The sequence below is a fragment of the Myotis brandtii genome, unplaced genomic scaffold, assembly GCF_000412655.1.
Source record: "Myotis brandtii unplaced genomic scaffold, ASM41265v1 scaffold434, whole genome shotgun sequence".
Lineage (NCBI taxonomy): Eukaryota > Metazoa > Chordata > Mammalia > Chiroptera > Vespertilionidae > Myotis > Myotis brandtii.
The window spans coordinates 3,533,325-3,555,787 of record NW_005366599.1 but is presented as its reverse complement, the minus strand read 5'-3'; the positions used below and the strand labels follow the sequence as shown (position 1 = coordinate 3,555,787).

Genomic DNA, 22,463 nt, shown 5'->3' with positions numbered 1-22,463 from the left:
GTGGGTTAAATTACAAATTTAGCCGTGACCTTGCCTTTCACAGACATGGCTTCATTGCTTTCTAAGCTTCCTCTCATACTGTGGTCAGAAACGTTAATGTACTTGTTTTTCTCTTTCTTTTTAAACAAGACTATTCTTTTCTTTGGCCATTATGTTTGCTTTTAAGTTTCTTATCCCTTAGCCCTAATTTTAGGTATTTTTTTTTTTAAGCCAACAATAAGTTGTTCCCGTCTTTGGGGCTTGGGTGCATATGCGCCTTTCAGGCCTGGGGGTGATGCGAAGAGAAGGGAGGCCTGGGAAGTAACCCCACACTGAACACAAGCATTCTTTGTAAATTATTCCTTGCTACTCAGAATAATCTTTTAAAATCAAGAGCAATTTTTATGGGACATTTTTCATTTTTGCTCGAAGGAGGGAAGCCTTGGGGAGAATCTTCAGCTTGAAAGATTAACAAACACCAGTTTGCTGAAACTGTGTTTTTCATTTTATTTTCAAGGGTGTGTAAAAAATGGAGCTCGCATACACTTTCAGCTACTCTCGGTCATCTTTCTCTGTTCCTTTAAAAAATGAGAACAAGACACAAGGGGACTTGAGAGATTGCATTTGTTCTCCCATAGACAAAGTGGTTATTTTATAAATGAAGAGGATGAAAAGCCCTTTCCTTCTGAGTTTCTTAGCAACAGAACCGGAGTCAGTTTTAATGTGTATGCGTGGAACACTCCACGCACAGTGACATTGGAGCTCTAGTTTCACAGGTGAAACATTGTATGAGCCTGGTAACTGGAATTCAGGGTTGGGGGAAGGAAACAGGAGGTTAAAAAAAAAAGTAGGAACCCTACAATGAAAGGAAGTAACTCATTCAAAGCTTCTTCTCTCGGCTGCTGGGCTGTGTCTGAAATCTAAGCTCTCTTAGGTAGAGTACTAATGGTCTCGGAAGCCCCCCAGTTGCTACCTTCAGTCGAGTGCCAGCTTGTTTCTCCTCTTTCCTTATTCTTTCCCCCAACGCCCTGCATGCTGAGCGATGGGACTGTTCCAGCACTTGCTTTGAGACATTGCTCAAGGCGCCTTTACGTGGGTGAAGTTTCCCCACATACAAAGCCAAGTACTGAGGCGTTAGGCAGCAGAGTGCTTGGTGGTCCTTGATGAGGGCTCTGCCTTTCGTGTGTTTGGTGTTGGGGCCTGGGGGATGGCAAGCCTGCCCATTCTCCACTATTGTCAATCCCATGGGAGCATGAGGATAGGATGACCCCTGTTGTCTACCAGGTTACGTACTCAGTTCTGACTCTAGATTATTGCCTGGTGTTCATTTACTCATGCCACAAATATTTATAGAGCAGCGGCACTCTGCCAGACGCCGTGTTATGTGCTGGTGGCACAGCAGTGAACAAAGCAGAGAGGAACCTCTGTCCTTGTGGAGTTGCTATTCTCCTGGGGAAGATTGATTAAAACAAGATCGCTAAGCTAAGTGCTAGAGTGTGGTGTCTGCCCCGCTGGGTGGTGATGGCAGGTCCATGGGGTCTGCCCTCACTGGGCTAAGGGAGTGCTGAGGTCAGAGACTGCAGCCTAATTCTTATCGTACCCAGGACATAGCCCCGGGCCTGGAGCAGGGCTGATACTCAGAAACGATTGTTTGACCCGAGAAGAGAAAGCTAATAGAGGCTGTTTCTCCTCCAGATCCTCAAATCACTTCTGTGGCATTGCCTGAGCTGCTCCCCTGCTGCAGACGGGCAGGGGACTTCTCCTTCGCCCTGCACAGGGCCCGTGTGTGTTCTCACTCCAGCGAATCAGCTGAACCGGACACTTCTCTGTCTCCTTCTCAGTAGCTCCCTTGGAATGATCAACCAATCCCTTCCAGTTATCTATGGTTTTATTTTCTGGATTAAAAGAAAAAAGCACATTCTTTGCCATCATCACTCAACACTTAGTGGTATCTATGGTTGAAATGTTTTGCTGTGAGAGAGAGAGTGATGGAGTGAGTGAGAAGTCAGAAGGCTCAATAGGTAGCCCCGTGTTGATCTGGCTACGCTGACTAACCCACTTTCCCATGCAACCCATCACTCTTTGAGAAGTAGAATGACCTGTTTGCTGATCTTAAGGCTGTCTGGGTGTCTTGGGTGGTCTTTTTTGCAACTGTGATCTGTGGGTAATATACCTTTACTCTCAAGTTTCCTTCAAAACTCTAGGGTGCTCCCTCTAGTAGGTCACTTTTGGAATGTTTCCTTCCATTGCAAAGGGCTAGATCCCATGTAGTTAATTCTGGCAATAGGAAACAGAAGAACTATCAAATAAATATGCCAAGGAACAAATAAGGAGGGGCAAGGAAAGTTGCAAGTAAAAAATGAATCTGAAAATAAGAGAATGGAGCAGAGTGAATGACATTATTCCGTATGGCCTGAGGGCTAGAAAGTCTAACAATCCATATTTCATAATTGAAGTATGTGTGTACACTGTCGTTCTGGATCATTCTATTACACGCCCAGGGTCCTGCATGGCACAGGGTCCACCCCTGAGACGCAGGGCAGGAGAGGAGAAAAGTTGTGCTCTCCTGTCTCCCACCTGGAGGACTCATTGTTGGGGTGAGGTGGGGTGACGGAGCACAAGCAGGAAGAGGCCTGGTGGTTTATGGAGAGAAGGCTGACCTGAGCCAGCGGCCTGGGTGATAGTCCTCACACTGGCCACCAACCACCTTTGGGACCTTAAGGAAGTGAGGTCCCCCCTTTGGATCTTAGTTTTCTTGTCTAAGAAATAGAAGGAAGGAGAAGGAACGGGGAAAGGATGCACTTTGCGCTGGCTGGCAGGTAAGAAATCTGGATCTGACACGCGTCTCGATCTGCTCCCTACCCCCACCCTTTTACGTCTCAGGTTAAAAATTGGGCAGATGTTTTATCTAAAGCTGATGGAATCACCTCCGTGTAAGAAATTTAAAAACATGGACGCACACACATTCACATGTTCTTTGAGTGCTAAGCAGTCTTGGTTTCCCCTTGCAGCTGCTTTGGAAGTGTTGATTATAAATTTATTTTTCTAATCTTTCCCATCAGCAGTAATAAAGCAAACCCTTTTAGACTTCAGAGATGCATGTTCTGAGTGTTAGAAGCCACACCGGAGTGGAGGCAGGATGATCCATCACCTGTGGCTCTGCTTTGTGTTACCCAGCCCCTTCCTCCTGACAGCTCTGCGTCTGCCCCGGGAGCCACTCTTCCTCAAGCACTTGGCCGTGTCACATTTGCTAATAAGATGCTTTCCAAGCAGGCTCGTTCAGCCTAAATTAGTCGTTTTCTTTTTCCATCTAGGGCCTCTAATTAATTAGGGTAACAGAGCTAAGTAGGCTTGGTTATTCATTTTTGAAAGGGGAGTTTTAGAAAATGAATTAAGCATAGATTTGGGGAACCAGTTGACCGGGACCCCAAAACCCATACATCGTTAATTTTAAAACAGAATCGCTTTGCTTGTAGAAGGCTTTGGGTCCTTGTCTGTGGTTCCCGTTTCTGTGTTCCAGCAGAGCACCACTTGGGACTCGATTTCATCAGGCAAAGCTGTTCCAATTCCCAAAGCAGCTAAAGAGTGGGATGGGCAGTGAAAATTTAGTATCCCCCCTCTCAGTCCAGCCCATGGTAATGAAATCCTCCGATCTTTTAGCAATAACAAAACTTAGAAAATTATTTTCAGATCATCCTTTGGGACAAGCCAACTTCTGTGTCAGCTTCCCAAGTGTTTGGCCTCAGAACAGGCTGACCTTGGGAGTTTGTCTCCCTCACCAGAACCCTCTGACTTTAAAATCAGCTCACATTCTCCCTTCCCTCCCTCCCTCCTTTCTTCCACTTCCTCCCCCTCTTCCTTCTCCTCCTTCCCTTCCTCCTCCTCTGATTTCCTCTACCCCTTCCCCTGTCATATATTCCCTAAGGATCCAGTTAGATGACCTTGCTTTTAGGCAGACTTGCGGATGGATCCTTCCATTGCTCACACATTTAGCTGAGCCCCTCAGCGTCACAGCGTTTGTCCTCCACTGGTTTGAGGTCATTTCAGGCACTCGAGAGTCCCGCTGTTACAAGGTAGCATGTGTAGGGGCGACGGTCCCCTTCAGATGAGCAGCTTCACAAAAGGGGTGGTGGCTTCTTAAAGCGCAAAACCAAATGTTGTTTCTCGATAACCCACTTTAGATTTGCCTTTAAAAATATTACACAGGGAGAAAGAGAGGGGAAGGACTTTGTTCGCCTTATATCAAACTCAGTTCCACTGCACGTCCATGTGTGCTCTGTGCAAGGCTCTGCTAGGAGCTTGTGCAACCCTTTAACCACTGTCCACTGTCGTCCTGCTGCCTCTAATGGAATCCTCTGCTCTGTTATTGCTAGTTTGTTCTTCTGTTATTCAAGTGACTTTTTTGTCTTTAGCTTAGTTTTTCAGAAACAAGATTTTAAAACATATTGACTCCCTATCCAAAAGGAAGGAGACTGATCACTGACTTTAGGCAAATAAACTGCATTTGTTCTTTAACTGCTAAGAGCTCTGCGGGAGCCACCACTCACCTTGATAATTGCCTGGCAGTGTGGCCTCCTTGACTGATGTTGGCAGTGGGCGTAAATGAGCACTTGAGCTGGATGTTGTTGCCACAGGCAACCTAGAGAGGAGATGGCAGCCATGTAACTGAAAACTCTTTTCGAGGGCCTCTTCTACTCCTGATAGTTGGGGACCACAGGGGACGTGGGGATGAACACACTGCCGCTCTCCTCGGACAGGGAGGTCAGGAAGTGCTGTGAGGAACAGGAGGTGTTATTTGAGAGGAACCTTGAAGGAAGGCTAGGATTTTACTCACCATACACAGTTGATAGAGGTCAATGGAAGACCAGAGATATGAAAGAACGTGGCGGGTGGTTAGTAGCTGGTGGCCCAGTTTGAATGAAGCTGTAGGTGGGGGAGTGTACAAGATAGCTGATTCAAAGCCGCCCACTCTATGGGACCGGAAGTTTATATTTAATTTAATAAGAAATAAGGAATAATTACATATATTTGAATGTGGGGAATGATAGGACTGCCACCATCATTGTAGATGAACCTGTCAGTAACATGGGACAAGTTGAAGTGGGTAGAGAAGGGGATCAGTGGTTCTGAAGCCTGGCCAAACACATTAGAATCCCCTGGAGAACTTTAAAATGTCCCGGGCCCAGACTGCACTCAGACCAGTTAGGTCAGAATCTCTGGGTGGGCCCCAGGCATCCATGCTCCAGGCCCTGGGAACTGGGGCTGAGGAAGGACTGTGGTTCTAGTGAGAGATGTTGCGAGCTCTGAGTTTATAAGTTGTGTTTTTCAGCCTTGGTTGCACTGGAATCACATGAAGAGCTTTAATTCTTACACACACACGGCACGCATGCTCCCCACATACACCCCAGAACCTTGGGTCTCACCCCAGAGATTCTGACTTAATTAACATGGGGTACAGCCAGGGCATTGGGTGTAATGTACAGCTGGGGTTGGGAGGAATTGAGGTAAAGTTAGTGAGAAGCAAGACCTTTATTATGTGCCAGGTGCTATTCTAAGTACTCGACATGAATTGACTAATTTATTGACATTTTATAGATGTAGAAGCAGGGACCCAGACAGGAGAGAGAACTTTTCCGAGGCCACAGAGCAGTTCTTAGAGCCTGCTTTCCAACCCAGCCTCCTGGCTCCAGAGCCCAGCTCTTCACTCACTACACCGTGTGGCCTCTCCAGGGAAGCCTGGCTGATTGGAGGTGGGAGGGTAGGGAAAAGCTGGAGAGATGCTCTTCAGATTTTGTGTCTTGGTACAGGGAGGCATCTGGTGGTACCTTTAATAAAATTGTGAAACCAGAAGTACTTGCTTTAGGGCAGAATGGAAGAGTCATGTTGAATTTGAAGTGACTATAGAAGATGCAGGTGGATGTAGCAGTTAGAAATGAAGGACTAAAGCTAGGAAAGCTTTCTGTTTACAGGGAAAGCTCACAGTTGAGGAGCTAAATTAGCATGCATGCTCAGGATCTCAGAGAGGAAGTGGCAGAGCCAGGATCTGATGAGGTTGGCAGGGGTAATAATGCAGAGTGAGGAGAGACTCAGGGAATTGTTAGGTTGAGAGGCAGAAGGATGGACAAAATGACAAAGGCAGAAAAGAAATAGCTCCAAAGCAGAACTGCTTGGATGCTGTATTGTTTAATTTGTTACCCATGATGTTTAACTTAATGGGAAATGAGGAATAATTACACACTTTTAATGTGGGCAATGATATAATTCAATTGAAAGATTGGGATAGGAACTTGGTACAAAGTCGGGATGCTGAGGCAGATCTTGTAGTATTGATCGCTTTGTTGAAATAACTGGTAATGAGTCCTGGGTTACATATAGAACTTGGGAAACCAGGATAGAGATGGTACAGGAGTTGAGGGGCACATCAAGAAGAAGAGATTTTATGCAATTTAAGGTGGCTGTGCCGTAGTAAATAAAATTTCTAGATTCATATCTTAGATGTTTCCATGAAGTCAGTCATAAGGGATGGCTGATGGCTAGGTTGGAATAAAGGGCACCAAAAATTGTTGATGCAAGCAGAGTATTAGAAGGACTGTGAGCAAGATTGCTCATGTTCCTGATAGTTCTGTTAAAAGATAGGATAGAGCCCTAACCGGTTTGGCTCAGTGGATAGAGTGTCGGCCTGCGGACTGAAAGGTCCCAGGTTCAATTCCGGTCAAGAGCATGTACCTTGGTTTCGGGCACATCCCCAGTCGGGGGTGTGCAGGAGGCAGCTGATCGATGGTTCTCTCTCGTTGTTGTTTCTAACTCTCCATCCCTCTCCCTTCCTCTCTGTAAAAAAAAAAAAAAAAAAAAAAAAATCAATAAAATATAATTTTTTTAAAAAGATAGGATAGAGAAAGGGACAGTTAGCTGAATGGAGAATGCTCTGTCAGGGGAAGGCTGAGTGGGTGGGGGTGCATAGCTATAGAGCTGCCTTCCTCAAGGGAGCAGCACTTCTCATTCCATATTTCTGTTCTTCTAAGTAAGTCTGGGCAAACGATACCTCAGTAATCCAAGTCAGTTAATCAAGTGTGATGAATGTTTTTCTAATAATTTAAATTGCTTAACCCCTGTCTGGTGATCTTTGAAGTCATGTCTCAGTTGCTATAAACTGTTCCTTGTCAGGACCAGATAAATGCCTATTAGACTCAGGAACTTTTGAGAGCTTAGAACTGACTGCAAGGAGAGAGGAGGGAGCTTTGCTATAGAAGTAAGTCATGTGGCTGTCTTTGAAGTAAAAGTTCATGCATTTGTCATGCATAGACGTGCGTTTTCCGTTATGGGCAACACAGTGGCAGACTTAATGCCAAAAGATTCTCTACAACCTTTGTCATGACTTTTTGGATTGGTGCAAAGATTAGAAGAGAAGGGTCTGATTCTTGTTACGGCCTTTGCTGATAACCTCACAGAAGTTTTGGGTGAATATTCTCTGTGGTCAGGAGAGAGGACGAGGAGAAGCAGCTAAAGCCCAAGGGGGCTCTGTCCAGCCTGTGGAGTTCCCTTTAGTTGTCACTGTGTTTTCGTTTTCTTTGGTGCTTCCTCGGTGTAATGTTTTATCAAACAGGCCTAAGAGCCTAAAGCAAAATAAAATAAAAGACATGAAGGAGCTTGATGGGTAGATGATTCATTTCCTCATTATAAAGAACATTTCCTTTTCATCCTTTATTAGGCCACAAGAATTGTTTTCACTGTTACCTGTCCTAGATCGCGTTAAGGTCCCACCAGTCCTGCCTGCTGTAGTCAGAGCAGCCTGGATCTGCTGCCGCCTGGGGGAGGCTGTGACAACCCACCGCTGGTGGGAGCTTTCCTCCGAATGTCTGCTGCCATTGGGCCGGGTATTTTTATGTTCGTGATATGCCCCAAAACAAGAAACTCCGGTTCCTCCTCCTTTCCGCCCTACATTTTCTCATCACTTCTACTTTTCTTAGATAACTACTCATCTGCATGTAGGAAACTACCCACTAGTAATGTAATTAAAGTTTGGTGATAGGAAACGAAGGTGTTGGCAAGCCTTTCTGGTTGAGTCGGTGCCTTGGACCAGCTGCTGTACCTTGGGCAAGTCAGTGATTTTCTTTCTTACAAACAAGAATATTAATTAATATTAGGCCCTGTCTGGCCCTGGACGGTTCAGGTACTGATAATAGGAATTGTCCTTGAAGAAACACGATTTGTATGTGGAAGGGACTCTGCCAGATGACCCCAGACAAGACCACCCCACCCTGAGGAGAGAGACTTTAATGATAGTGATGGACTTGGGTGCCCGGACCCAGTGCTGGGCACCGTGTGGGAAGTTCCATGCGGGGTACACAGCAAATGCAGCATAGAGGAGGATGAGACAGTATGGGCATGAGGTAGTAAATACACGTGCTCAGGGTCACCCAGTGGTAAGTGGTCAATACACAGGACCCCCAGGTGGCGGATGGTGAGGAGAGACTGAGGTGGGAGATTATTACAGCCTATAAACTGTTCTGGGCAAGACGAGATAAATGCTTATAAGACTCAGGAACTTTTGTAATTTTTAATTGAAAATCATCCCGTATCAATTTATTTTACCCCAAACAACTGGAGCATGTGAGGGGAGCAGCAGGGCCTGGCTGTAGTTGACTCTGGGGCAGCGGTGGCAGATACGCAGACCAAGTGCCACCCGCTTCCTCCTTCCTGCACTCATTGTAGACATTGTTCAGCACAGCACGGTCTCCCATGAACTGAAATGAAACCTCAGAGTCCATTTTAACACAAGTTCTAATCCAGACACTTGGGGGGCTGGGCGCTGGGGCTGGAGTGACCGGATGGAGGCTGCTGAGCACTTTAATTGCTCACTGAGGAGTCTGAGCTCTCACTCTTCTTGAACAGACAGATGTCACACCCAGTTTTGAAATTCATGCGAAGAATATTCTTTACCGTAATTGAACAACAGTTACTTCAAAAAACTAAAACATTTTTTCAACTGCTGTTGACATACAATATTATATTAGTTTCAGTCGTACAACCCAGTGATCAGACATGTAATCTACGAAGTGATCACCCTGATAAATCCCACTTTTGTGATAAAATCTGTCTTGGTTCTAGAATGTGTTTTTAGTGATCCTAGTTTGGTTCTGTTAGGTAAAACCAGACTCTAGTCTACCTGAAATGTGGAAGCGTGCCTGGCGCTCCCAAGAATTCCTGAGTGTCTGTCTTCCTTTTAGATATAAAGTTAACCCCCCCATGAAGCCCTTAAAAGAATTTTGCTTAAAAAGCTTATATCCCCTCCCAAGTTTAAAATGGTATATGCTTTTTTTCATCATTAGGATGTAATATCTGACATTTGAAATAAAACTGTCCCATCATTATTAAATATATCTAGTGTATTTTGAATATCATTGCGATTTATACCCATTATTACCTATTTTGAAAATACACGAATGAGCCTGGCCGGTTTGCCTCAGTGGATAGAGCGTCGGTCTGCAGACTCAAGGGTCCCGGGTTCAATTCCAGTCAAGGGCACATGCCCGGGTTGCAGGCTCAGTCCCCAGTAGGAGGCGTGCAGGAGGCAGCTGATCAATGATTCCCTGTCATTATTGATGTTTCTATCTCTTCTTTTCCCTTCCTCTCTGAAATCAATAAAAATATATTTTAAAAAAAGAAAGAAAATACACGAATGAGCTATTTTTAGCAGTAAAATCTTATATATTTTTATTGATTTCAGAGAGGAAGGGAGAGGGAGAAAGAAACATCAGTGATGAGAGAGAATAATTTATCAGCTGCCTCCTGCACGCCCCCTACTGGGGATCGAGCCCACAAGCTGGGCATGTGCCCTTGACTAGAATCAAACCCAGGACCTTCAGTCTGCATGCTGACACCCTGTCCACGGAGCCAAACCAGCCAGGGCATAACTAGTAGCTTTTGAATCTACTTCCCCATAGACTTTATTCCTAATGTAAAGCATTTTGTGCTTGAGAGTCTTACCAGATCAGCCTTCCATACTCCCTGAACAAAAAGGTATGTGTATCAAAATATGCGTACATACTGTGATTTCCTTTAGAAATAAAGCTGAGTGTTAAAAGAAAAATTCTCTCCAATAATTATAGTGTTATAATAATTATTAGTATACAGGTGAACAAAACAAGATGTTATAAATGTAGATAAAATTTTACTTTTTACTATTCATTGGCAATAAGATGGATTGAGTTTTTTGAACACATTAGTTCTTGGATGAATATTACTTATTGTTCAATTGAGGCCGTATTCTGTATCTGTTTTATTCTTATTTATTTATTTGTAGATATAAATATTCAGGAATCTTGTTCACATGAACAAGTAGATGGGAATGATAATTTTTTACAGTGTTACCAAAATATTTGAATTTTACATTGTAATGCCAAAAATATAATTTATCATCAGACATATTTTCAGTAGTTTATCAGATGACACCTTCTCTAGACCCTCCTTCAATTTTGATGAAAGCAAAGAATTAGAAAGTACCTGAGTTGCTTAAGGCTCTTATGGTGAACATAGTTAGTCTCTGTGTCCACATCCACACCTGTGTTTTGAATGGACCTGTGCTTCTGCCCTGGAGTTTCTGCACAGGCCCCGCTGCTAAGCACCCAGGTGGGAGAGGGACGCCTTTGCTTGTGAGGTGAGAGGAGGGTGGCCCTTCACCTTCTGCACAAGAGTTGGTTCCTTGGTAGATGACTGGGAAAGAAAACGTGAAAGTTGAAGGCTGGGAAATGAATATTGCCTTAGAACTATTTGAGTCCACGTGCCCTTAAAGCCTTTTGTGTCTGTACACCCCAGTTTGCAGAAAATAGACCTACGCATTTTTCTTGCCAGGCCCTCATCTGGGCCCTGAAAAGGCAGGACCCGTGGGATCTGGGCTGGTGGCGTGGAGAGGGCCAGCCCGGGAGCCTTGCACACCTTCCGAGTTGGTCAGCTTTGGGCAGTGAGCCAGGCTGTGCATTGCTTTGGTAACTTAAGTGATGAATAAATTGCTGTCCTGGCCCTCCATTTTGTCATAATGCCAAAGCTCTTATTATAAAACAAAACGAAACAACACCACCCCCTAAAAAACATCCATAGAAACCAAAACCCTCTGAGAGATCTTGGTTTCTTACTGTCAATAAGGTCTGCATATTCACCTTTTTTAATGTTTTGGTACCTTGTTTTCAAATAACTGGTTTCCTTTTTAATCCATACATTTTATTTTAGTCATTTAGAACCCATTTTTAGGAAGAGGTTAGGCTTTACCAGGCTGCCTAAAGGGTCCGTGGCACAAAAAAGGTGAACCTGTTCTTAGTGCTGACCTCTTCCAATAACCACAGAGAGTTCCCGGAGTCCTGGATGGCAGTCAGGACAGGGGTTTCATGGAAGGATGCTGCATAGCAGGGACACGGCGGGACTGGGGCGGTTACTGCTCGGGGCAGGCACCGGAGGTGTTGCAGATGTTGCCGTAGATGTCAGACCTCAGACCCGCTGTTGTTACCAGGCATCATCTGAAGGACATTCGTGTCTCCTGTAATCCAGGTGACTGTCAAGCATTAGGGAATCCCACCCACCTGCCCATCCGCCAGGGGCGTGGTTCCTGCGGGTCCTTGATCTTCCTTGCCCTATCCCACACAAGAAATCAGCCCAGAGAGAGAAAACTTTCATTATCTCTAGATTGTTCCACAACAATTGCGCATGTTCTTGGTTTTATCATTAAGTAACGGGGACCTGCGGCTTCTTGGTTATTGTTTGGTTTGTTTCTGTAACGTTTCAACATTCATTATTTTCTTTCTGGTGCTTTCTTAGGCAGCTGATTTGCTCCACACACCAGGTCCCCTGACCCGAAGCCACAGAGCTGCATTTAGATCAGGTTTCTCGCATGCTGCTGACTTTATCTCATTTACAGTATCACATTTCTGTTGCCATACACTGTGTGATCTGGGCCTCCCCACAGCTTTTTAACAATTCGTAATTGAGCAGGAAGTGTTTTTATTACAGTGGCCTTTTGATTTTGATTTTACAATCGTGTAGTGTTTAGCAGAGAGCAGAGGTGGGGAAGTGGCTCTCTGAAACACATTTTTGACAGAGAGAAGTCTGTTGTTTCAGCCACTTGGCTATCTGTCAGCGCTTCTCAGACTTCCCCCTTGTGTTGGTTGCCTGGCAACCTGGGGCTGGAGCAATCAAACCGTGGCCAGTGCTTTTCCAAGCCCAGATTGGGAGATGATTTATTGGTGGAACTGTAAGCACGGTAAACCCAAGCCTCAGAAATGGACCTTTTCTTTCATTTTAAACCAGGAGTTTATATAAACCACACCAAGAAAAAATAAAAGATGAAGAGTATCAGTTGGAGCATGTTTTTTAAAGCTTTTAAAGAATAAAATTAAGGCCTATAGTGAGCTTATTATGTATCCATTCATATATATATATATGTATGTATATATATGTATATATACACACACATACATATACATACACACACACACACATTTCTGCTTAGTTGGATTATTACTATTTTTCTTTTACCTTCTTGGAACACTTAACAATTTAAAAGTTAGTGCTTTATCTGGTAAATTAGGATACTTGGGATGCCATCTTTCCATGAGAAACTCAGCCCAGGGAATGAATGTTAAGGGCTCGCCTGGGTCATTGAAAGCCGTGATAGAATCAGGCAGAGAACAGAGCCCAGGTTTCCTGGTCACGTGTCTATATCTGGATTTAATGCAGTGAATATATAATGCTGAGTGCACTTCTCTCTGTTTTTCAAAATTAGCGGAAAAATGCAAAGAACCCTGCCTTCCCCATGCGGTATGAACAGGTCGTCCTCTCTGTACATAATGCATTTGTGTAGAGAAGCGAACACTGTCATTGCAGGACAAGTTAATTCTGAACTTTCAGATTCTTCCCACTTTCTGCTTCTGCCCACACTGCCTTCTCTTATCCTCCTCCCCCAATTTATAATTATTACTTTTTAACTGAAAATCATCCCATATTGATTTATTTTTACTATAAAAGTTAAGTTTAAAGCTCTTTATTGTGAGATTTCTCTTTCATAGAGTTTCAAATAATTTCTCCCATATTGCAAATGGAAGTGAAGAGGAATCTGTGGGGGGGCATTCTGCATGGGAGGAGGGGCAGAAGAACCTCAGCCTGACGTGCAGGTTAAGCATTTCTTAAGCATTTCATTCTAGAAAATTTTAAAGAAATACTTTGGAACTCAAACCGTACGCTCCATGCAGCCCAGTGTACCCGACTGTGTATGTAACTGTGCTATTAGTATGTTTGTGTTCCTTATAAATATACAGATCTAATCTCTGTGTGTAATTTACACACAGCTGTGTTCATGCTCTCTTAATACCAATATTTTCAGCAAGAGTGAGGTATCATGGGAATGCTATTGTTCCAAACAAAAGCCAGCAGAGCAGCCTCATGGTGGGGCCCATTACCAGCACCCCATGTGGGGACTCTCCCTTGAGAGACCCTTGTGGTAGTTGTTCTGCATGGGGACAGCATGAGACCAAATGGTAATAAAAAGGAAAACAATGACCACCATTAGACAGGGATCTGCCTTAGGAGCGAGGTTGCCTTCTGTAATTGAAATACACTCCCTTCCCCTCTATCCCCGGACATTTCCTAAAGGAGTAATTGATTTTCCCTCCCTATTTGGAGATCCTTTAAAGTGAACAAAGGTAAACGAGGAGCCCTGGCCCTTGTCAGATTGTGGTGAAGGAGAAACAAAGTTCAGGAGCCCTTTGCATGGCGGGAGCGGAAGTGCACCCCTGATGCCCATCAGGGCCTCAGTTTCCCGTTTGTGGGCAGATCATAACTTCTGGGGGGCTGAGTTCTTCTGGGGGACAGATTTCATTTAATTTAAAATAACAGGCTTTTGTGATTTTATTTCATTTAAGACTATGTGATATCATTGTCCATAATTCTAACAGTGTATTTATTTTACCTCCCTAATGGAAAACTTTTAGTGCTTTGGAAGTTTTAATGTTTTACAAAACAGAAATAAGGATCATTCTAGACCTGTGCTACCTGACTCAGTAACCACCAGCCACATGTGCCAGTCCAAGCTGAGATGTGTTGTAAGTGTAAACTACATGCTGAATTTCACAGTCCTAGTAGGAAAAAAAGAACGCAAACTATTCTTTAATAATTTTTATATTGATTATATGCTGAATTGATAATATTTTAGATCAAGTTAAAATGGACATTAGAAACTCGTATTATTAAAATTTTATCTTTAAAACATATGGCTACTAGAAAATTAAAGGTACATGTTTGGCTCACATTCAGTTTCTGTTGGGCAGCCACTAATTTAGACTCTTAATTACAATTTTTTCAGAAGGCTTCTTCACTAAAGATTTCTATTCTTTTATTGGCTTGTCACTTACAGATGAGCCACATTTCTTTTTTTCAGTTTGTTCCTCTTTCTTTTTTGCTGAGATCTACCTTGTTCAAGAAGGTGAACTTTTTAATGACTTATTTATGACCACTTTACAGGGACATTTACGGGGAGACTCCACGGTGATATCAGTGATCTCACAGGGGGAGGAGGAGCCTCTAACACCTGTGTGGGCTCTGTTGTTAGTATTGGGTTATTTTTAATTTGGGTGTAGCTGGGCAGCCATAATTGGCCAGAGATATTTTGCTGGCGGTATTCCTACATCTGTTAATGCTGCTGCTTAACTAGCCAGCTCTCATTTGACTTGAAATGCACTGAAGCGTGCTCTGATACTCACCCAGTGGCAGTGCTTTGTTAGGTCTGCCATAGTGAAAGGACTTAGCCGACTCGATGAAATCATCATATAGACAGAGATATATGGGATGGCTCCATGGCCTTTGCTAGTGGGCTCAGTTGCTATGTAAACCATCTGACATGAGGTCATTTTCCTATGAGGCATGTGGTCTTTGGATGAAAAACGGAGTAATTTTATTTGACATTTGAGACCACCTGGAAAGGGTTTAGTACACAGGTGTGTTGAAAAAATTAATTACCAGCTTCACTCTGGGTGCTAAACTGGCATCATGGAGTGGGACGGTATGGTTTCTCTGGTGGGATTTGTACGTCTGAGTGGACAGGAAAGTTGGTGTTAAACAATTTTGTAAGTAGTAATTAGAGAGTCAGAAACTTAGCAGTGAACACATGTCAGGAGACACTGAGTCAAGACGGAGGGCAGGTGGCTGGGAAATCATATAGTGCTTTGGGAAGACCAAGTTAGCTCACCTCCAGATTCACTCATTCATTCATTCAACCAGTGATTGATTGCTGATCAAGTGCTGCTTTTGGGGCTGGGATACAGAAGTGAACACATTTCCTGATGCATTTAGTGTCATGTAAAACATGTCATGTTACATGGTAATAAGAGCTATGTGTTAAAGCAGAGTAAGGTTATAGACAGTGAAAGGACATGCAGATTGAAGAAGTCTAATAGGAAGCTGGTTTACTGGTTCATTTAATTAATAGTTGACTAACAATGTAGAGTTTTTAGTAGTTTTTGTAATGAATTTCATATTGGTTTCCTCTTACTGCATAACAAATTTTGCCCAACAGTAAAAATTACCTCAACTGTCCAGTGTGGCTCAGTTGGTTGGAGTGCTGTCCCACATACCAAAGGGTGGTGGGTTCCATTCCGGTTAGGGCACATGCCCAGGTTGTAGGTTTGATTCCCCAGTTGGGGTGTATGCAGGAGGAATCTGATTGATGTTTCTCTCTCTCCCTTAAAAAAAAAATCAATAAAAAAATTACCTCAACTTAAAACAATAATATTCATTTATTATCTCTCCGTTTCTGTGGGATGAGAATTTAGAAGTGGCTCAGCTGTGTGGTTCTGAGTTGAGGGGCTTTCGTGAGGTTGCAGTCAGATGGTAGGTGGGGTTGGAGCCATCTTGAAGGCGCCTTCACTCAGGAGCCTGAGCCAGGAAGCCTCAGCAGCTGGGGGCTGGAACAGCGGGAGCTTCTAGGCATCTCTCGACCCCGGTGTGGTCTCCCAGCACTGCTGGTGGCTTCCGGAGAGCCAGCCTCTGTATTATGGTGGCTCAGCGCTGTGTGTCTGCAGAGGCAGAGCCAAGCAAAAGCCTCAGAAGTCCACCAGCATCACTTCTGTCCTATTGGTCCAACCAGTTACTCTTGGAGAGTGTATTGAAGAGCCTCGAGGAGGCCGTGGTCTAGGACACGTGACTGTCCATGTTGAGACTGTGAAAGATGATACTCTGAATAGAAAGTGTAGGTGAAGTCTGAGCTAGAGAAAAATGTCTGCTCTAGAAGAGAGGCGAGAACCATAATAAAAATGTGCTTATTATTTTAAATAGTTATCCCGTTTGCCTTTTTAAAACTTTAACTAGTTTAATGAAACTATTAACTATAGTTGACCCTTGAACAACTCAAGGATTAGGGGCACCGACCTTCCGTCCAGTTGAAAATCCAAATGTAACTATGTAGTTAACCTGGACTAATGCTAGTAAATTCAAAGTTACTTACAAAGTAGTCAGAAATGAGGAGCAATATACGAAGACTCTTGGAAATGCCCACCATGATTGCTGGCATGTCTCCTCCCAGACAAATTGGTTCTGGGTGCTATTTATTGAAAAAGTAGTGCTTTCCTCAGTCACCCTTTCATTAATGTGTTAAATATTTAAAACCCAAAACCAAATGATACTTTTCAAAGCACAGCATCATTAGTATACCTCCAGCAAGAAACATGTTTTAGATACGGTGACAGGAATCTATAACAAACAAGACCGTATGGATGAAATGCAATAGGTTCTCATCTAATGGTTGGTCAGTAAGAGCCGTTGGTGGACACGTGGGCACTGTGTGATACAAGTGTTTGGAAAGGCTTTCACTTCATCTGCTTGGCATCTATGTTCTCTTTTTTTCACCTTGCTCCCTCACTAACATAGGCCCACATTCAGGACACGTCTTCACTGTGATTCTGTCGTCCCAGACCTTCAGAAAAGCAGTGGGCATACTCCTCCGACTCCCGGCCTGGCTTATGGGCTTGCACTTTTATCTCTCTATCCGGGAGCGAGGGGGCACTGTGGATTGCTTACTTGCAAATATGCCTGCTCTTCAGTCCCCTGAGAACCAGTAAGTTATTAACATAAAATTTTGTGCAGAAAACAGGGTAGAGCAGAAGGAGCCATTTTCACAGTGGGAATCATTTTAATACCGACAGTGTTTTCCAAACAGTTATGTAAGAGGATTGAGTGACGTCACTTTTCGAAGTCCTGGTGTGCGTTTCTGACTGTGATGCACTAGTTAAAATTCACCAGTGGGAGTTAATTGTGAAAGCTCTCAGCCAGGAGTTAATGCAGAGCTATTTTTTAGCCATTTCTGAGGCACAGTCCCCTCGTCCTGCCCCCTTCTCTGCTGCGGACACAGGTCAGATCCAGCCCTTGAGAAGAAGAATGTTGGGAGTTCCAGGTGCAGATGAGAGCGATCAGTGCACCTTACTCTGTGAGGGACTTAGCGCCAGCCCACTACTCTTCTCCTTGCTATCCAGTTTGATGTTCAGAATAATTTTTTGAAATGGATAAGGCAGGTATTTTTTGCTAATTTAAAAGATGAAGAAATTGAGGCAAGAATAAGTTATGAGAATATAGCCCTTACTTACTTTTATAGATTTTTGAGAACACTTACCTTGAAAGGCAAACAAAGACAACAGATGCCCATCGCACCATCTGCGATCTGCACCCTGTCCTGGACTCCATTCTTAGGCCTCACCCATCCCCGAGGCTCCCAGGTGTTCACAGATGTCACCCTTGACCCTGGATTGATGGTATGGTTAGTTTTTCCTTCTGGAAAATGGAGATCGTAGTAGTCCCTGATTGACTCATTGAAGGGTGTGATGTTTCAGTAAGTCAGTGCACGTAGCCCTTAAGACGTGCCCTAGCACTACTCAGTGTTAGCTGTTTCTATTGTTGCATAGAGTGGTGTTTCCCTGCTGGTTTCATATCATGACGCATAACAGCGAAGCTGCTAGCCTAGGCCCACCCTACCTCCCCGAGGGTAGAGAGGGTCAGCATCTGGGTAGGCCATGGGCACAGGGCTCGGGAGGCTCTGACGTGGGGCAGGCTCGGCAATAGCACCAGGGACTTTGGAACGTAAAATTTTATCATAAGAGAAATGTTACTGCATTGTGACCCAATTATGTTTATTCCTATTAAGTATCTCCCATTTCAAAACTGGCTGTGTCCATAAACAGCCATGTCAAAATTTCCTTTATGGAACAGAGGAGCAGACTAGGTCCCAGAACTTCCGAGTTTGAATCTCATGTTCTTTGCATTCTACCAAAAATAAGAAATAGAGCTTTCCAGAGCCTATTAAAACACAGGTTAACAGTAAATACTGTGTTCAGGTAACTCACTTTTTTTAAAGCCAGGAATTAAATATTCTCTACTAGGAACTTACAGATAGGTAACTCCTGATGATATGAAATTTTAACTCAGTAATGGAAAACTACAGCAGTTTGTCTAAAAACTGGAGCATAATTATGTAGCATGACAGGGGTTCTAATTATCACTACAATGGCAATCATATTACAGTATTTGTGTATCAAATTAACATGTACACCTTAAATTTATACAATGTTATATGTCAACATATGTGAAACTGGAGCACAGCCACAAACTAAGTTTATAAAGCAAAGCAAAGAATAGTCTCCTTGCCATAAATAAGTTTATATTTATATTTGGATCTCATCTGGCTGTGAGGATTCAGAGCTAGCAAAGGACTTGTTTTCTGCTCCCAAGGAACACGTGCAGGTTAAGTGGAAACAAACACCCGCCAGCCCCTCCGTTCAAGTCCTGAGAGTGGCCCGGCCGCAAGTCTGTGGAGCGTGACGAGCAGGCTGCTGGGCACTCGGCAGGGACCCAGCCCACGTTACCGCCTTTTAAGTGAGCACAGTCTTCTTTCCCCTTCACCCTCGGCATCCTAGCATTCTAGTATCTGTACACCTCAAGCACGGAAAAGGTAAGGGATGTAGAAGTAATTCATGAGGCCTGGGATTTCAGCGCTGGAAATGCTGAATTTCAGCTCCACTACTAAGAAACAGACCATGTCTGTGAGCTGACATTCAGAAGCTTAGAGTACAGGCAGACCTCACAGATGTCGCCCCCCCCCCTTTTTTTTTTAACAAATAGAAGGCAAGACCCTCCACCAGCGAAAACATCATGACTCACTTATTGCAATACTTGCTTTATTGCAGTGGTCTGAAACCAAACCCGCAATATCTCCAAGGTATGCCGAGACATGTCTATTTTTAAATCGATAATGTTAATTATTAAATTAGTCTTAAAGACTTTAAGGTCTTCATTTGAAGAGAAATGAATTAATAGAGGGAAAGGAAATGAATTAATAGAGGGAAAGGAATGTTTAACATATTGACCTATGCTGATCACTGACCAACTCTGAGTGGGTTGGCTTTGTTTCGATTTTAAAGGCTCCTCTACATTTCTGGTAAACCACAAGGTAAAGGCTGGTCTCTGAGCAGCAGATGTTTTACCAGTTTTGAGGCCTTGTGGCTTTCCATAGAGAAGTAACAGTGCAGGCCACATGAAGCTTTTACTTCCTTTTTTTTTTTTTTTTAAGTGGAGCCAATGGTGCTTTGCACTTGATAGCATAGTCATTGAAATGCATTGACAGAAGTGGTCTGTGTTCACCACCAGATGTCAAATGCATATTTCTAGAAGCAGTTTGAAATGTCTGAGACATTCAAGCAAGTGTTCCCAGTGGGTTTGGACCATAGATTTAGCCTTGGGAACAGTCATAAGAATCTTGAATGATATTTAGAGCCCAGGGTGCAGTGGGAGATATATTGGGAGGGAGTTTAAGAGCAGCAGGAAGCCTTGAACAAAGCCGTGGGAAGACTCCAACATTTAGAGGTTGAATAGAGAATTAAGCCAGGTGATATGAGGAAAATCAGGAGAGTTTCATGTCATGGAACCAAGAAAGTCACAGTTCAAAATGAACCCTTTGATTTTTAACTATTTCCCACGGTGACCACACTAGCCCAACCAACCTGTCATCTCATGGTTTGTTTCATATATATATATATATATGTATATATATATATATCAGAAACATGGGAGCTCCAACTGCCTAATGCTATTGGGAGCCAAATAGAGTAAGATACAGTACCTGTCTTCAGAGCCGTAGACTCTATTAGTACATGAGACCTTATACAAATAAATAAATGCCAGATGAATGGGAGGGAATGGTCAGGGAAATTTCCTTTTGGAGTGGGAGGGAGTTGGACTTGGGTTTGAAGTAAACTGGAGGTATCTTGAGTAGGCTGTAGAGAGTAGAAAAGGTAGCCCAGAGTCTGGAGTTCAGACAGTTGCAACATGGATCAGTTGGCATTACTGGACATCTGGTTAGAAAGGTGGACAGAGACAGGATCCTGGAGGGCCCTGAATTCAGAGCTAAGGTGTGTTCCCACCACTCTGAATAGGTTAAAGCTATCCTTAGAGAGGGGTGGGAGCAGGACAGTATGGGACTCATGGTGAACTTGGTGGTTTTGAGAAATTCCTTGCAGGGGCTTGTAAATGGCTGAATGAGGGAGCTGGGTTAATAGGCCAGCTAGTAGGAGAGAGGAATAAGGGCTTGGCCTGGGACTAGCACTGTAATAGGCAAGAAAGGAGGACATTGAAAGACCTTTCGTAGGAAGAATACTGAGGACTTGGTGACTTGATGTTAGGGCCAACAGGAAAGGGCAGTCACTGATAATGGTACCATGACTAAAAATGGTTCAGACTCTTGCCTTCATTTTACACAGGGCGTGGCAGTGAAGGGCATAGATTTTGGAGCCTGGGTTTGAATTCTATCTTTTTCTCTGTAACCATCTGTGCCTTAGCTTCCTTGTCTGTAAAGCGAAGATAATGCATTTCTTTTAGGTTGCGAGGATTTTAAATTAATATATGTAAAGTCCTGGCATACAGAAGATACTTAATAATTATTAGTTGAATGGGTGATGTCCAGAGGAAGAATCAGAATCTGCACTCAAGTTTGCTCAGCTCCACCACATTAGCCTGCTGTTCTAGAGTCAGCCTTCCTCAGTTGCCGCCTCCATTGTGCCGGCCTCTCCTCGGGGGGCTGTCGTGTGTCCTGTGGCCTGGTCCTGGAATTCCACCATCACACTCACGCCGGGTCACCCACCTCGACTTTGTGTAGACTCTCCTCTCCTATAACCACCTCTGTCTTTCATGGAGGGCCTTCCGAACCCCCTCCACCTCTGCACATGCTGTCAGTTCTTCATGATCTGGGCGAGCCTCACCATCTTGGGGAAGGCGCTCTGGACTACACAGTCTGTGCTTTTGGCTGAATTAAATCCCAGATGTTTCTGTAATGACTCCACACACATGTATCTTACCTGCTAAAAACGAATCTGTTTTAATAAAGGTCCATGGCTACTTTTAAATTCCTCCCAGTGCTGGGTGCACAGTAAATACTTAGAGTGGATGAAGCAGCATTCATTCTGATGGCTGAGGTCGAGCTCAGGCCTCCCTCATCTCACTCCTGGGTTATCTCACCAGCCTCTTCAGCTGGTCTCTGGATTGCAGCCAGTCTGCCCCTAGGCCACAGCCACTCTGCCACTGGAGCCACCCTTATCCAGTCTTTTCATGGACCGTAAGGCTTCAGCCTGGTCTAAAAGGCTCTCTGCAGCCCGCTCCGCTCCTGCCACTCCAGTCTTACCTGCTGGCCCTCTTTTCTGCACACCCTGTCCTCCTTGCAGCTCCCAGAATGTTCCGTATGCCCTTCCTGGCTGACTCCTTTGCTTGAAGCCCTGCTGAGCACACCTGGCAGGCTCACGCTCTTCCTTGTCACTTCCTCTAAGACACCAGCAGTGTAAATTGCTTCCTCCTCCCAGCCCCACCCACAGCCCTTTGTTCCTCTGATGCTTTTCTGAGGGCCCAGAGATTGATCTGTTTACCTATTTGCCATGGAGCTCCTTGAGGACGGGGCAGCCTCGTTCCTCTCCATGTCCCCCATGGAGGAGCCTTGCACGGAGTCCAGGATGCGGCTGTAATTAGAATGGTACTTTTGTTAAGTCACCGAGGTCACTCTTTTCCAGACTGGAGGAGGGCTTGCTTTTTTTGTGCCTTGACAGACTTTTCCTTTGACCTATAAGAATTATAGTGAAAATTGACAGTGATGAGTCATCTCTTAGAAAGGGGTGAAATCTGAAAATGCAGAGCCTCGAGGAATGGAGTAGGAGGTTGCAGATCTGTCTTGCAGGCCAAGTCTGGCTCCTCACTGAATCGGCCCGGCTGGTCTCAAACACGGGGAGTGGGAGGGACTCTCCCCCCGGTGGGCAGGTGATTTATTGGCTGGGAAGCTTCCACGGTGATTTAGTTGTGAAACGGCGCCTTGCGAGGTGCCGCCTAATGCCTGGGCCTCGCGGGAGCAGCCGCCCACAATCCCGGGCCGGAAGGGACCGCGGGGGGTCGAAGGGACCGAAGGGACCGCGAGGGTCGAGGGT

General features: G+C 44.3%; 1 protein-coding gene and 1 long non-coding RNA gene across 2 annotated transcripts in view; one reads left to right on the top strand and one right to left on the bottom strand.

Moving 5' to 3' along the window:
* RERE (arginine-glutamic acid dipeptide (RE) repeats) overlaps positions 1 to 22,463 on the top strand; it is a 267,612-nt gene that overhangs the window by 176,612 nt on the left and 68,537 nt on the right. The window lies entirely within an intron of this gene.
* On the bottom strand, positions 15,732 to 17,780 carry LOC106727492. The gene is made up of 2 exons (XR_001363708.1): positions 17,624 to 17,780; positions 15,732 to 16,242 (listed from the first exon to the last, which is right to left on the bottom strand). It is a non-coding gene; the product is annotated as an uncharacterized LOC106727492 (long non-coding RNA).